Below are 12349 nucleotides of genomic sequence, written 5' to 3'. Positions count from 1 at the left end.
TCTTGGACTTTCCAGGCTCTATTACTATCAGAAAATGAATGTCTGTAGTTTAGAAGCCACTCAGTCTATGGTATTTCTTGTGATAGCCCAAGTTGCCTTAATACAAGCTTTGCTCTTTTTTCAGTAGAGCAAAGCCCATCTAATTCTGTAGTGGTGGTGGCTGTTGGAAGTTTTTAGGTTTGTGGTTCTCTTTTTCTTGCAGGACCCTAAACTTCCCCCTTTTCCTTTTCAGTCCTTTTGAATACGCCCTTCCTTCTTGTGATTTTTCTTCCCCCTTCAAAGCTATGAATGTTGAAAACTGCTCATTCACATCATGCCTGTCCTTTTACATCATTCCTCCTTGTTCAGATAGGGCTTGAACACTTTAAACCACATGTATCCCCTCTAAATCATGTATAATTTGAAGTTCCTTCTTTATAGTTCAAGCTCTGGTCTTCCTAGAAACTTTTACTTCTAGTATTTTCAGACTTAGTGTAGACTTAGACTTGCTGGCATTAGATTTGCAATAAACTTAGGACCTTTTGCTAACTTCTCTGTTCGGTTTTCCTTTAAGATTTTCTTGGTCTATCTTTGTTTGCATAGAGCCTCACAGTAGTCCAGGCAAGTGGTAGAACTATAACAGATCACACCTTGGGAATTGGTGAATTTTCTCTTTTCACTTACATTTGTTTGAAGTTTGGGCACATTCTTTGTCTTCAAGTTATGCTAAGGGCATGGTTTTCATGTTGTTGTTGTTTCTCAGTCATCAGTTGGGTCCAACTCTTTGTGACCCCATGGATGGCAGTATACCAGGCTTCCTTTTCCTTCACCATCTCCTGGAGCTTGCTCAAACTCATGTCCACTGAGTCGATGATGCCATCCAACCATATCCACCTCTGTCACCTATTTTTCCTCCTACCTTCAATCTTTCCCAGCATCAGGGTCTTTTCCAATGAGTTGGCTCTTTGCATCTGGTTGCCAAAGTATTTGGCTTCAGCATCAGTCTGGTTTTCATGTAGATTCCCTTTAAATATCTTTTTTTTTTTCCTTTTAATCATTGTGGTAGCATGTATTAGGAAGCAGGTAGTTATGCTGTGATCATTGTCATCTATCTGATGTCTGTGTTTACTAACTAAAAATCAATTTAAGGATGCTTTTTATTCCAACTTACAAAAAACTAACTTTGCTCCCTTTTGCAGATGGGAGTAATAAGAACAGCAATGTTCCTACAATTCAATGGAGAATAAAGAGAATAAAACATAAGGATTTAAAATTGAGGTAGTAGGACTACCCACTAGCAAGAGACAATTTAAATTTTAGATATAAAAATTATGTCTTATGAAAACATTCTACCATCAGACATATCCTTAAAGTATACTTTGTATAGATTCTGTGGCAAACCAGGAGCTAGAAGTCATGGATATTTATATGGAAAAGTATCTTCACATTTCTGAAACTGTCATTCAGTCTTGGGTTATATATTCATTGGGAATGTTTTTGGCTGAAAGTAACTAATACCTGATGAATATTAGTTGAAAGTACAAGGATATTTACCTGCCATTTAAAAGCAGGTATGAAGTAAGGCAGCCTCATAGTTGGGCAGATAGCTCAACAATGTCCTCACGGACTCACGGATTTTGGCTCTTTTCATCTCTATGTTACACTCCAAGTGTATGCATGTGTAGGGGGTGATGAGGTCTTAGCATATCATAGTCACAAGAAGGCTGCCATAGCTTCAGACATATTGTCTGAATTTTAGTAGAAAGAACGAAAAGGAAAAATCATATGTGCCTTGTTATCAGGAGACAACAAGCATTCCTCCAAGTCATACAACAGATTCTATGTCTCATTGTCAGAACTGAATCCTGCAGCCAGACCTCATTTTCCAGGATCTACAGGCAGCAGTGAAAAGGGAGTCGAAAATGGCTGTTGAATTTGCCAACCAGCAATGTCTGCTAATGATTCCAGAATAGTTGTCACTAGGAGTTCTAGAAAATACATCAAAGGATATTATCAGCTCAAGTGCTTCCAAAATAATAGCAACTGTCACTAATCCTTTAAGACTACCTACTATAACCAAGACATGGAGTTTCAAATGTTTTCTCATTCTGACCAGTCTGTTTCACTTAAGACTAAAGTGACTTGAGAAAGGGGTATCAAGCCACACCCAGATGTGTGGGTGTTTGGAAAGGTGACATGGAGTGTTCAGTGAAAATGTGGGGAGTTTGCATGTAAAGCACAGCATATAGAAACAGTGACACTGTCTGACCCGAGTGATGAAGAGGCTGAGAATGTCACAGTGATATTGTGCCACTGGAAAAAAGATGAGTACAAAAATGACGTGATTCCTTCTTGAGTATCACCAATTGATAATACCTAGAGCACACTGCAAATTCTGGAAACTGAATTGCAAAGGCTATTAATGGTTTATAAGCTTTCAAAATGAGAGAACTTCGATTGGGGAACAACAGAGCATCCGAATAGAATATAGAAGGTCAAAGAAACCAAACCACTTTTCATAAATTATTAACTAAACAATGAGACATGGAAACTGATTTAGGTATAACCATCAACATATAACACTTAAGAATCCTCCTACTCTTCCTTCTAATATAATTCATTTCCTTATTTATCTCTTTTGACTTCAGCGTAAACTCCGCCAGCTGGCATCCTAGTGAAGTGTAAACATTCTATAGTTATTAAACAACAACATGTCATATATTACATTTGACATGAAGATAAACAACAAACAGTTTCTTTATTCTCTTAGAAGAATAGCAATACCTTTTCTCAATAATAAGAATCCAGTACAAGTCTCTGGTATTTTATGGTTTACAAAACTCTTTCATTTTACTCTCACAAGAAAACATGAGACATTTTTCATCTACTTTGCAGATGAGAAACCTGAACTCAGAGAGGGGAAGTGACTTGTCCAAAGTCCTCTGGCTTCTTAGTGAAAGCAACAGGGCTTGGCCTCAGGTTTCCTGGGCCCTCACCCATTGCTCTTTCTACCCCTTCAGGCTATTTCCTGGACCACTTCACGGGTCATTTTGAAATGATGTGCTTCTGACTTGTTTACTTCCTCTCTCGTGCTGCAAAACTTCAAGTCTCAATCCTGTGGTCTGCTTGGAACCAATATTTCAAAGGAATTAATGCAACTCAAGTGTTTTGGCTCACTGTTCCTGTCAGTAAAGAAAACATCTTGTCATTCTTGTGCTAGCTCTCATGCTTTTCCAGTTGGACATAAGCTAGACAGTTCCCAAAGGCAAGAGCTGATTGCCAATAGCAAATCATGATACTATTTACCTACAAAAGCAATGCCAACAGATAATAAAAAAAAAAAAACACAAGTCTGATATTTCTGTCATAGCCATGTAAGGTAAGATGAAACCAAGATAGATAGAAAAAACAAACCCCACTGTTAGACATTCTTCTTCCTTCTCCTTGATAATAGGAAGGTGAAACCAAAATCATTAAGAAAACCTGTAAAATTAGTATTAGGCAATGATACCATTCAACCGAGATACTGCTTAAAAGTATTGACTAAATATGTTCTTTATGGACTTCTAAAAAAGACCCAGAGTAAAAAACTGAGAATGAATTTAACCAAAATTTACAACCAATACCAGTTTCCAAGTTTGTCTTGGATGAACATAAACTTATTTTAAGTCTGTATGATTTTACCTAACATGATGATTAGTCTCCAAGAAAAATCTTATTAAAAGGCTTAACATATTACTTAAACAATACATAACATCTCCTTAAGTATTTTTCTCAAATACGCAGACTCACTTTTCCATATAAAATAGAGTTTGAGAAAAGGCATTTGAACTTTTCACAAATACCTGAAGAATGGTTTGCTGAGTTAATCATGGCACAAACACAGTTTACTTAGTTCACTGTGCCCATCCATTCAGAGAGATGCCAACATGTGCACAGGTGCTGAAGTGCTCTCTTTTCTTTGCCCTCTAGCATGCAACTTTTTTTTGAAGTATAATTGATTTACAATGTTGCGTTAGTTTCAGATGTACACCATAGTGTTTGATTTTTTTTGCAGATTATATTCCATTATAGCTTATTACAAGATCTGGGGTGTAATTTCCTGAGCTATAAAGTATATTCTTGTTGCATATCTATTTTATGTATAGTAGCCTATATCTGTTAATCTCATATTCCTAATTTTTCCTTCCCCCACCTCCTTGTCCCCTTTGGTAACCACTACTTTGTGTTCTATGTCTGAGGGTCTGTTTCTGTTTTGTATATAAGCTCATCTGTATCATTTTTTAGATTCACATTTGGTGGCTCAGATGGTAAAGAATCTCCCTACAGTGCAGGAGACCTGAGTTTGATAGCTGGGTCAGAAAGATCCCCTGGAGAAGGAAATAGCTACCTACTCCAGTATTCTTGCCTGGAGAGTTCCATGGAGAGAGGAGCCTGGTGGGCTACAATCCATAGGGTCGCAAAGAGTCAGATACAACTGGGCTACTAACACTTTCATCAGTGATATCATAGGCTATTTGTCTTTCTCTGTCTGACCTATCTCACTAAATATAAGATTTTGTAGGTTCATTCTGTTGTGGAAAATGGCAATATTTCATTTTTTGTGGCTGAAGAATTAAAATGCAGCTTTTAATGAATTTCACCCAGATCTCTATAAACAACAGGTATTTTTATTTGAAAAGCAGAACAAAAATGAGTAACAGAGGAAAATGAAGAAAATGGAGGTCAACTTCTCTATCCTCTGGTCTTTTATCTTTATTTTAACCATTCCAGCAAGATCAGCCTCTTATTTTCACTGTTTCAACATCAGCTAGGTAATTTTTGTAACAGCTCCATATGGAAGATGTACATGTTTCCTGGCTTAAGTCTGCTCGTATGCGCATGATTCGACACCAAATGGCAATTGCAGCCAAAGCTCCATAACCCATAAAAGGGAAAGGAATTGTAGTACAGATAATTCAAGATGTCTGAAGCCCAAAGTCATTTCTATTTGGCTTTGGAAGTGTACTATCTTAGGTTAGGACATTTTGTCTTTTAATTTATCCTACTTTCCTAATTCTATCTCATGTTTTTAACTTTAGTCAGTATCCCCATTAAATGAGACTGTAAATAATTCCAGTTAATGGGAAGAGATGGTCTGAGAGAAAAGCGAATGGGGTTGTGAGAAGATGATACATACACTACAAAAATTAACTCAATTCACATAGGGGAGAAGATCCAGGCTAGGCAGGAGTTGACTCTATTATACTATATGCAGAAGGTGAGAGTTATGTCTATTCACTCTTGTTATGCCTTCATAACTGAGGGGAGTGTCTTACCATCTACAGAAAGCACAAAGTATCTATCTGTGTGTCTAAATCCCTTATTGCATTATTTTTCTTTTAATCATTTACACCTGTAAATGACATAGCCTCTGATGAAGCAAAATAAAACCAAAAACATCTAGAAAAACAGTACTACTGGGGGAAGATGCTGCTTTGGGAAGAGATCCTTGTGGTTCTCCTCACTTGCTATAAGTAATAAATCCTTCCTTCTCCTCTTTTGCACCCCCGCCCCGAAAAAAAAAAAAAAAAAACATTGTACTATTAGCATTAGGCAATGAAAGCATTCAAATGAGATTCTGCTTAAAGGTACATCAGGGAAGATTTAAATAAGCTCAGCCAGAATTCCAAAAACAGAAAGGAAATAAATTTCAATATTATGTGCATCACTGACTCAATGGACATGCAATTGAGCAAGCTCTGGGAGTTGGTAATGGACAGGGCTGCATGGCGTGCTGTAGTCCATGGGGCTGCAGAGAGTTGAACACGACAAAGCAACTGAACTGAACTGACTCGATTTTGTGCATAAGTAGGGGAGATTTTAACAAATAAAAATGCCTCATGTATTATGTGTGCTTCTACAATGTGTTTAAATTCTGTGGCTTAGATACTAATAGCTGTGTAAAGCTTGATGAAAATCAGGTAAACTCAGCTGAGGTAATGACTGTCTACCAGGGGCCTTTTCAATGCCAGACATGTGGCCCATGCCTTCCAATGCTTGCCCTTCTCCTCTTGGGTTCACCCAATCTTTAATTATCAGGGTGGATGCTGGAACTGGGGTTTCCTTTGTTACCAGATCATTGTGTTAGTATCAAATTTTTCCTGTCCAGTGTTCAATGTCTTTTAATCAAGTTTTTGAGCTATGATTCATATGTACATTAATATGTGAAATTATCAGAAGCTATATTCAAGAAGGCACAACATTAAAGGTAAGACAGAGGTCTGTAGAGATACAAATCAATCAGAGGAACTGTCTGAATCAGAAGGCGGCACACAGCTTAGCTGCCAAAACAATTCTAGGCTTAAGGGTTTAAGGTATCTTTGTTCCAATGACACACCGATCTTTGGATTAAACCTTTTTTCAAAAACAATATCCAAGATGTTCTTGGAGATTTCTTGTCACTGAGAGTCTGATGCCTGACATATTTATTTCATAAAGCGAGAAATAGCACCATGTGAAAATAGCTCGAATGAGTGTTATCTAGCTCCTTTCTGGGCAATGCAATGACCCTGCCTTGTTTTGTTCTGGGAAACCTGCCAGGTGAGCTTTGAAAGGCGAACAGAGAGGAGGTGACTCGCCTGGCTGGGTGGTTCATTCTGACACAAACCCAACAGAAGGCACATTGTGTGCTTCCTGTCATTTGGTGGAGACCAACTTGGTCCTGTACTCTTGCCTGGAGAACTCTATGGACAGAGGAGCCTGGCATGCTACAGTCTATAGAGTCGCAAAAAGTTGGACACTGCTAAGTGACTGAACACATACGCACACAACTTAGTCCGACTTTACTGAGATCTGGACCTGCACAGTCCCGCTAGGCCTTCAGGTGCTAAGACTTGGCCGGAGTCACTTGCTAGCCTCATGAACTTGGGTGAGTTACTACGCCTTCCTGGGTGAGCTTCATATCCCTCATCTGTGAAGTGAGGAGAGTAATAACCAACGCCTAGAGTGGTTGTGGCTATTAAAAGAACTAAATATGCATCTCAGGTGTGAATCTCAGGCCTCAACACAGGTGTGCAGGATTTGTGACTTCTTTTTCTATAAATGAAATGAATTCTTTTCTGATCCCTGTTTTGCTCTGTGGCGGACACATTGTCTCAGTCAGTTCAGGGGTTCTCTCTCCACACTTAGCGCTAGGGTGCCGGGATGAAGTGCATCCAGTCATGGGAGGGAAGTGTCCTCCCCTGCTGGCGTCTGTACAAGCTGCCACTGCTCTAGCCCTCACACCCCACTGTGGACCCTCTCCCTACCCTGGCTCTTTCTCAGCTGTGAATTCTGTGCCAACTGATTTTTCGGGCTGATCTTTAGCTGATGGAGACTGTAAGTCTGCCTCTGTGTCTTCAGCCTAGGGACCTCCCCCCAGGAGTTTCTAAAGTTTTTTCTCCTGAGTCATGCTGGGCTAGGAGGAAAATCACCCTGGGGCTTGCTAACACCCAGAGCACCATCTACAAACTGCAGCACAAGTCATGTGTGTTCTTGAAATCCCAGAACTTCCCCTCAGTTCCCATAATCCTATCCTCCTCCACCCCCACATCAAAGCTGGGGATCTGGGGGACAGACCCTCTTGCTTCCCCTTACTCCTTCTCCTTCCCCCCTACCTAAGAATGATCAGCACTGATAGAATGATGGCTATTATACACCATGTACTGTCTTAAATACAAACTGAATCCTCAGACTAATCCACAGAGGTATATAGTACTGTTATCACCATATTGCTGACAGGGAAATTGAGGCATAGAGAGGTTAAGGGTCTTGCTAAGCTCATGAAGCTAGTAGGTTGTGGAGAAGGGATTTGAATTCATACAGCTTGTATCTGCCAGTCATGTTGCACCTCTCAGAGAATATGTATCTAGGGAGTGGGTAATGGGGAACTGATTAGGAAATTCTGAAGCTGTGAATTTTGGATCTCATTTCCTCAGTAGCATCCTTTCACTATGGCCATGAAGAAAATGGAATATAGGTGTAGTGTTTTATATATAAATATATATAATATGTATATATGTATATGTATGTATATATCAGTTCAGTTCAGCCGCTCAGTCTTGTCCAACTCTTTGTGACTCCATGGACTGCAGCACACCAGGCCCTCCTGTCCATCACAAACCCCTGGAGTCTACCCAAACTCATGTCTACTAAGTCAGTGATGCTATCCAACCATCTCACCCTCTGTCATCCCCTTCTCCTCCCACCTTCCATCTTTCCCAGCATCAGGGTCTTTTCAAACGAGTCAGTTCTTCACATCAGGTGGCCAAAGTATTGGAGTTTCAGCTTCAGCATCAGTCTTTCCAATGAATATTCAGGACTGATTTCCTTTAGGATAGACTGGTTGTATCTCCTTGCAGTCCAAGGGACTCTCAAGAGTCTTCTCCAACATCACAGTTCAAAAGCATCAATTCTTGGGCGCTCAACTTTTTTTATAGTCCAACTCTCACATCTATACACATAACCTTTGTTGACAGAGTGATGTCTCTGGTTTTTAGTATGCTCTCTAGGTTAGTCATGACTTTCCTTCCCAGGAGTAAGTGTCTTTCAATTTCATGGCTGCAGTCACAATCTCCAGTGATTTTGGCATCTAAAAAAAAATAAAGTCTGACACTGTTTCCACTGTTTCCCCATCTATTTGCCATGAAGTGATGGGACCAGATGCCATGATCTTTGTTTTCTGAATGTTGAGCTTTAAGCCAACTTCTTCACTCTCCTCTCTCACTTTCATCAAGAGGCTCTTCAGTTCTTGGCTTTCTTCCATAAGGGTGGTGTCATCTGCATATCTGAGGTTATTGATATTTCTCCGGGCAATCTTGATTCCAGCTTGTGCTTCTTCCAGCCCAGCATTTCTCATGATGTACTCTGCATATAAGTTAAATAAGCAGGGTGACAACATAACAGCCTTGACGTACTCCTTTTCCTATTTGGAACCAGTCTGTTGTTCCATGTCCAGTTCTAACTGTTGCTTCCTGACCTAAATATATATAAATGTTGTTGTTTAGTCACTCAGTCGTGTCTGACTCTTATGACCCTATGGAATGTAGCCCAGCAGGCTCCTCTGTCCATGGGATTCTCCAGGCAAGAATACTACAGTTGGTTGTCACCCTCCTCCAGGGGATCTTCCCAACCAGGGGTCGAACTCGTGTCTCTTAAGTCTCCTGCAGGCAGATTCTTTACCACTAGCATCACCTAGGAAGCCCATCTTAACATTAATAGCCAATATTTTAATGACAAGATTCTGTTTGCCTTATATATATTTTTTCAATTAAGGAAAACATCGAGCTCATGTTTCCATCATTCCTCCTTATCCTTTCATCCAAAGCTTAGAAAATTCCAGAGAAAATATGTGTACATTTTAACAAGAGCCGCCGGGTTGTCTTTTCTGAGTCCAGTCAGTTGAGGAGATCACCACAGATACAAACCTGGGACCTGGCCCATAGCAGGCCCTCAAAAATAATCTTGAACTGATTGTGAGACACCAAAAAAGAGAGAAGATGTCAAATGAGGAAGTTCTCCGTGCCACATGCTTGACTAGACAGTCACACATGGCCAAGCACGTTTCCTGAGCCCACTGTCAGTGTGTTTCACTGATCCTGTGGGCATTTGTTATCTCCAAGGGCTCAGGGTCCATGTTCTCCTCTTGAAAGATTTTGGTTCTATGCCCTTGTCTTCCTAGAATCGCCCCAAAATGGCAATTAGGTGTTTAGCAAATATTTTTTGATGGAGACAATGTTGTGCTGAGTGGTCAATAGGCTGCAGCACCAAATTTTACAGCTCTCTGCTTTGGTTATTTTGTTAGAATGCCAGAGATGGTTGAGGAGCATGTTCTCAGGTCCTGGATGAATTGATGCTGCTAAACTATTGACACCTTGGAGAGTCCAGTCGTTGTCCCACAGCTTTGGAGAACTGATGAATTTTTAGAGCTTCAAAGAGGAACAGAATGCTACCACCAGCTCAAAATGCAGATACACACCTCTGCCAACTCCCCATTACAATTCTCTGCCTCTCAAATGGAGATGAAATGCAGTGCCAAGATGTGTCATCTGGCGTTGTGTTTTTGTAATGTGGACAAATGTCGACAAAATTTGTGTGGAGGCTCAAAAAATCTAACTATTTATGAATTAAAATTAAATTTCAGTTTTACCAGGGGTAGAAACCTTAATTGCTGAAGCTGGATTCACTGCGCTATTATCAAAACAGCAGCACTTTCTTCCTGCAATCAGCAATAAAAAGGGAGAATTTTAAAAGTGGCCTCCTTAAGAATCTGCAGTGCATACCAAGCCCAAGCCAGGTGCCTTCTGCACACCCTCTTCGTGGACCCTGCACATCAGAGCTGATAACAGCCGAATGGGATGATTTTAGACTGTCTACACCAGAGGCAATTGTTACATTTCAGTCAATCTTACAAATCCATTTCCAATTGCGGAAGGCACAAACTGATATTCTGTCTGCAAAATGCATGTGTGCCTCACCATGTTAGCCAGGATCAGTCCCTTATCCATTCTGATCCACATAACATCCCCCTCAGGACCTTCAGACCCTTATCCAGGAAGCAGAGGAAGCCAAAATCTGCCTATATTCAGTTCTCACCAAATTGGACTGTTATCACTACACTGGGTAATATGCCAATAACCATTATATCTTCCAAATTCCTGCTGATGGGCTATCTGAGTCTCATGATTTCCATTCACACTTTTATATCAAAGTGTACCCCATATGCATGCTTATAAAATCATTTCAATTTAGTGAATTAAGTACAATAGGTGCGGTATTTATTTCACTGAAAATGGCCCCCTCTCCAGTGGGTTAGTTAATATAGATAACACTGTCTCGCCATGGGGAGAATTTGACTAGAAGGATGACATAACCACTCTTGGAAAGTTGTTTACAGAAAACAGGCTCACAGAAACATGAGATGAGTATAACTTGGAGCAGGAATGCCTAGACTTTTGTCCCAAGAATTTAGCCCTGCATTTGGCCACATTACATATATGTGGTTGATCCTTGGGAAGCACTTGGCACAGAAAAACACCGCAAACTCAAATGCATGAGCCATTTCTTCCTTAGTATTCTATCAAATATTGATAGCAAATCTTTGTTTTATCTCGGATGGACTTCCTAGTTTCACAATGGCCAGTTCCAATATTTTCTCAAGCTGCCAATTCTATACACCATCCTCAGTTGACTTCTCCCTCTGGATGACTGAGATGAACTTTTTCTTTCTATTCTTCATAGAATTCCTCTCTGTCTTGCTCATCTCTTCTAGGATCTCTCTCTGTTTTAAACCTTTCTCTCCAACTCTACTCCCTCCTTGCCTACTTACTCCTTAACTCTTAGTAGGGTTTTATGTTCTCAACATGTTATTTAAATTTCTTTTGCACATCAACCTTGACTTTGCCTGATCCAATGTGCTCTTCCTTACTGACCCATGATAATACTGACATGCCCTGTTCCCTTCTAGAAACTCTTCTTTCCCCTTGGCTCTAGAAATCCTATACTGAAGTATTTATATTCTCTTCTTACTCGTCTTCGTTTGTTTTTATGGCTTCCTCTTCCAAGCCTTCATACTTCCACCTCTTTTCTATTCCTTTTCAGAAGCTAGAGTTTCTAAACTTAGAAATAAAGAGAGTAAACAAGCTTAAGACAGTTTATTCTCTGAATAAACAAGCTTCAGAAAGTTTCAGGAAACCTGGGTGAGCTTATGCCAGGTTGTGTTTGCATGTGCACCTGTGTATTCACTGGGGCAAAAGAGTCCAAAACTTGCATCAGATTTCAGACGGGTCCATGATCCTGCAGAATTTATTAACTCCTGTTCTTGACTTCCTCCTTGGGTAATTTCATCATCCTCCAAGGCTGAAATGATAGCCTTCTAAATCTTAATTTTCCATTTGACCTTCTTCCTTATCTTCAGTCCTTTAAGTCTAGCTGACTCTTAATGTGACCTCCTAATATGCAGTAGTATTAAGTATTAGCAAATATACTCAAACTAACCAGCCTCACTTAACTAATCTTCCTTGCCATGTTCACATTGGCAGCTCTGTACAAAATAGAAAAAGTGCCCCTTTCTTGCAGGCACAGCACTGTGGGTACATGGCTTAACAATGTGATGGTTTTTTTGTGCAGTTTCTGCTGACTTTTTGATGAGTACTCTCATCATGCCATGCCTGTATGTAAGCTCATATCCAAGTATCTTAGTCTGTCAAGTCTGTCCATGATCCAGACTAACTTTATGCTTTTAGCATTATAATCCACTAATCCCCTCCACTATGCCTTCTCTCCAGTCCAACTGGTCTGCTTATTGTTGCCTGGATACATCCTATACATCCCTTCCTCTGTATATTCGTCT

This window comes from Capricornis sumatraensis, chromosome X (genome assembly GCF_032405125.1).
Source record: "Capricornis sumatraensis isolate serow.1 chromosome X, serow.2, whole genome shotgun sequence".
In the NCBI taxonomy this organism is placed as follows: Eukaryota; Metazoa; Chordata; class Mammalia; order Artiodactyla; family Bovidae; genus Capricornis; species Capricornis sumatraensis.
This window is presented reverse-complemented; position numbering follows the sequence as displayed.